This window comes from Panthera onca, chromosome X (genome assembly GCF_046562875.1).
Source record: "Panthera onca isolate mPanOnc1 chromosome X, mPanOnc1 haplotype 2, whole genome shotgun sequence".
Lineage (NCBI taxonomy): Eukaryota > Metazoa > Chordata > Mammalia > Carnivora > Felidae > Panthera > Panthera onca.
In genome coordinates, this window is record NC_138357.1 from 99,128,324 (window position 1) to 99,133,580 (window position 5,257).

General features: G+C 38.3%; 1 non-coding gene across 1 annotated transcript; it reads right to left on the reverse strand.

Annotated features, from left to right (window-relative positions):
* Positions 1-4,089: 4,089 nt before the first annotated feature.
* TRNAK-CUU (transfer RNA lysine (anticodon CUU)) lies at positions 4,090-4,162 on the reverse strand. Its single transcript has one exon. It is a non-coding gene; the product is annotated as a tRNA-Lys (tRNA).
* Positions 4,163-5,257: the final 1,095 nt, after the last annotated feature.

The following is a 5,257-nucleotide window of genomic DNA, read 5'->3' on the forward strand; positions in this document are numbered from 1 at the left end:
AGGCATAACCATTATAATTATTTTATCTTTAGAATTATTAATCACTGAAAAGTTTATGTGTATTTAAGTATGTATGTGTAATCTGTTTTCCTATGGGTCCATAAAAATTAAATTACCATCTGTGAGACTGATTTAAATATTTTCTTGACTGAAGGCCAAAGCATCAGCAGGAAGGATCTTTGAAACACCTTCTAACCTTGCATCTTCTTCCCTTTCAAGGCATTTGGCAAAACATTACCTTTCCCCTACACAATGACAGTGAATATTGGTATCACTTATCATTGATTAGTAGACTATTTCTTGAGATCCTGTGTATCAATTACATTTTACTGATAGTATTAGAAAATTAAGGATCAAAGAAAGTCATTCAGATGTCTAGACAGTGAGTTACAGAGGTTAGGGTTCCATTTCCCTGGAAGAATGTTAATTAAAGATTAGCAAGGAGAATGAGTATAGTATGCAAAAAAGTCATTAGTTTGCCCTTGAAGAAAGGAGATAATACAAAAATTTCGAAACAAGCACCATAATTGTTTAAATTCAGTTTTCTCCATTTTTTCTTCTGTGAGGATTAGGTCTATATCCCAGTTGAATTTTGTTCTGTTTTATTTCAAATTTTAAAATAAATTCTGATGAGTGTTTTTTGCTTTACCCCATACAAGTGGCTCTCTCACACTTTCTCATGTGTATCTCACAATACTGGGAAGTAGGTATGAGAAATACTGTCCTTTCATAAACAAGAAAGCTGAGTCTCGGCAAGGGCTGGGAGTTAGTCCACATTAACCAGGTCCAGTGCACAGTGAACCACATCCTCATATCACACTTCCTGTTCCACGGGCTGTGCACTTCCTACACCACCACTCAACTCTTCATAAACTAGCTGGAGAAACAAGTTGTCAGTAGTTGTTGTCTGACAGGGTTTTGATCTAGCCTCTCTGTTTAAACTTCTGGACTCTCAAGCAACCCAACAATGAATGATAAGGGATTTCTACTATAACCCAAGAAAATATAGCCTTGAAGGTGGTTTCCTGGAACAGTGTTAAGAATCAATCAGGAGGAAGTCTTGCCAAGCCAAAGGTCTCTTCTCGCTCATGAGGGTTTCAGGAGAGTAGCCGTCTCTTTCTTCCTCCCCGCCTTCCCCTCATATTCCTGTTCAGCACCAATTCTGGATGCCATTGGCATTCTGGGGAATCAAGAAAGCTGACCAATGTGTTATTCTTCCCCCAAGCTGCTCATTACTTTATCAGACTTAATTTATGTAGTGAGCATGTCTTGTAGAATGGTTCTTAGATACATTCCTTTTCTGATATTCTCCAGGAAAGACAAAATGTAATTCACACGGTGCAATAGATTGTTTTCATGAGGCTGCCACGTCTTCGAAGGATGACTAAAACGTGCTGCATCCTGAGAGATAGGAGAGAACAATACAGACCGGTGACAAAGGGACCCATACAAATGTCCTTTCAGAGGCTTTCACTCATCAGTCAATACCCACCTCCAGATACAATTCCATTCATCACATTAAAATGTGTAATTCCCCCCGTACAGCATATTGTTGGTGAAAACATTTCTCACAGGTGTTTGACATTGTTTACTTTTTAGTATGATATCTCCACACCTTCTTCCTTTGAGGGAGGTGTTGACATCAGGTTATTTCTTCTCAATGAGTGCACTGTCGTCAAGTGGAGGCTCAATCATACATAGACTTTCCGTAACCACTCATAATCCCGCCTTCTGACTGACTCATCCTGAAGCCTCTTGCAGTTTTCCTGAACCTCTCACTATACCTATGGAACTTTCCACAAACTATTTAGACTGTGGTCACGAGAAGGCACCAAATCAGGCAGAATGATTATGTGTGGAAAGTATCTGAAGGTTGTGTGACCACAACAGGCAACCTGATGAGCACAAGGGGAAAAGGAAGGGACGGCATTCTGTCATTCCATGTTTCAGTTCCTCAGTCACACAACCTCTCTGGCTCGTGTTTTCTTATGTGTAGGCCCCCATTTTCCTTTATTTTATGCGTATAGAAAAGTATTTCATTTTGGAACTAGAGGCCCTCATTTCTCCCCTTCCAATCCCATCGTTCTCTCTGCCATCCCCAGGGACCCCCTGTAAACTAAGTGGGACTAAGTTATTTTAACTGCTATTTCCAGATTCTTCACAGATTCCTGTGGAATTTCCCTCCGTTAAGCTTTGGTTAATAAATTAGACATCCTGCCTACATCTGTTGGATCTCATCCTGGCTGCATCTGTGGACAATTCATCACATTTGAGAGGAAAGTTTCTTATAGAAGCTAGTTTAAAAGTACAAGGATTTTTTAAAGTTTTTTATTTTTTAAAAATGTTTTTATTTATCTATTTATTTTTTAACTTTTTTAAAAATGTTTAAATGTTTTTATTTATTTTTGAGAGAAAGAGTGCAAGCAGGGGAGGGGCAGAAAGAGAGGGGGACAGAGGGTTGCACGTGGGCTCTGTGCTGACAGCATAGAGCCCGAAGCTGAGCTTGAACTCACAGAGCATGAGATCATAACCTGAGCTGAAGTTGGACTTAACCTACTGAGCCACCCAGGCACCCAAAAGTTTATTTTTGACTGATTTACTTGAATGAAGTCAAGAGCCTAAGACAGGATGGTTCACTTAAATAGGTTGGCACTGGTTTTCCGAGGACTGGGTCTTTCCTTACCAGGGGCTTTGTAAAGCTTGATGTTGGTAAATTTATAAGGTAATGGATATCCTATTAGCTGTATTTTCCAGGGGATTCCCAGTAGCTGTTTTCATTTGTTTATTTGTTTGTTTAGGCCATCTATCATAACTAAATATAATGTTGTAAAAAATAGGCATTTGATAATTGTTTATTGATTTTAAGTCTTATTTTTATGAAGAAGCACCTAAATATATCTGAATGATGTACCCCTTTATCAAAAAGCTTTTTATGTGTCAAGTGGTCAGAAAAGTAAATCTGAGAAGACCAGATTTATCTTCAAAATTATTTTTTCAGGATTTTTCTGTTACTTTAATTACTTTAGTTTTCATTTTTTTTAATTTTTTAAAAAATTGTTTTAATGTTTATTCAGTTTTGAGAGACAGAGAGCAAGCAGGGGTGGGGCAGAGAGAGAGAGGGAGACCCAGAATCCGAAGCAGGTTCCAGGCTCTGAGCTGTCAGCACAGAGCCCAACGCAGGGCTCAAACTCATGGACTGTGAGATCATGACCCAAGCCAAAGTCAGACACCTAACTGACTCAGCCACCCAGGCGCCCCTAGTTTTCATTTTTAAAATACAGAAGATAACACCTTAAATAAGATATGCATATGTTAAATAAGCATATGAAAAGATGCTCAACATTGTGTTTCAATACAGAATTGCAAATTGAAACAATGAGATATCACTACATACCTATTTAAATGGCTAAAACCCAAAATACTGACAATACCAAATGCTAGCAAGGATGTGAAACAACAGGAACTCTCATTCAAAGCTGGTGGGAATGCAAAATGGTAGAGGCTTTGGAAGACAGCTTGATGGTTTCTTACAAAACTAAACATGCTCTTATGATATGATCAAGCAGTTACACTCCTTGGTATTTACACAAATTAGCTGAAAACAAGTTTACACAAAAATCTGCACATAGGTGTTTATAGCAGCTTTTTTCATAAGTGCTAAAGATTGGAAGCAGTCAAGATATCTTTCAGTAGGTGAATGCTTGAATAATCTATGGTACAGCCAGACAATGGACTGTTATTCAGTACTAAAAAGAAATTAGCTATCAGGGGTGCCTGTATGGCTCAGTCGGTTAGGCATCCGACTCTTGATTTTGGCTCAGGTCATGATCTCACAGTTCATGAGTTCAAGCCCTGCATTGGGCTCTGCACTGACAAGTATGGAACCTGCTTGGGATTCTCTCTCCCTCTCTCTCTGCCCCTCCCCTGCTCACTCTCTATCTCTCTCTCTCAAAATAAATAAATAAACATTAAAAAAAAAAAGAAATGAGCTATCAAGCCATGGAAAGACATAGAGGAAACTTAAATGAATATTACTAAATGACAGAAGCCAATTTATCTATTGCATTTTATTTTTTTAAGTAGGCTCCATGCCCAATGTGAGGCTTGAACTCACAACCCTGAGATCAAGAGTCACAGGCTTTACCAACTGAGCCAGCCAGGCATCCCCAGAAACCAATATAAAAAGGCTACATACAGTATGATTCCAACTGTATGACATTCCGGAAAAGCAAAACTATGGAAACAGTAAGATCAGTGACTGCCAAGATTTCAGAGGGAGGGAAGGATGAATAGGTGGAGCTCAGAGGATTTTAGAGCAGTGAAACTATATTGCATGATACTGTAATGGTGGATACATGTCATTATACATTTGTCCAAACTCATAGTGTCCAACACTAAGAGTAAATCCTAATGTAAACCATGGACTTTGAGTGATAATGAAGAATCAATGTTGGTTCATTGTAACAAATGTGTCAGTCTGGTGCAGGATATTGATGGTGCAGGAGGCTCTATGTGGGAAATGGGGAAGGCATATATGGGAATTCTCTTTACTTTTTGCTCAGTTTTGCTGTGAACCTAAATATGCTGAAAAAATGTATGTATATATGTGTGTGTGTATAATACAAAATATATATATACATATATAAGTAAACATTGTATTTGATACTATTTTATAAAGCATGCACCTATATCATTTTCTTTTTTTTGTAATTTATTTCTTCATTTTGAGAGAGAGAGAAAGAGGGAAAAAGCACCAGCATGGGGTAGGGGCAGAGATGGAGAGAGAGAAGCCCAAGCAGGCTCCTCAATGTCAGTGCAGAGCCTGATGGGGGGCTCGATCTCACAAACCATGAGATCATGACTTGAGCTGAAATCAAGAGTCAGACTCAACCGACTAGGCCACCTAAGCACCCCCTGTATTATTTTCTCATGGCATGAATTCATAACACTCTTTGGGTCTAATAGCATATGCTCAAATTTAAAAACACTATTTAACGAGTATCCACATTGATATTTTATTCCAAAGATATGTTTTTTTTACTCTCAGATCCATAGGTCAGAAATCATGGACCTAATACACACACACACACACACATACACATTCATGAGCTTTATGGGAATTAAGTTTTCTGGGGAAATGGAGGTAAACAGGTTTATTTTTGGATTTCTTAGGTCATGTAAGTATGCTCATTTGCTTCATGACTCTCCAAGGAGAGATGTGGTATACAGTATTTCTAAATATATCTGAATGATGTAC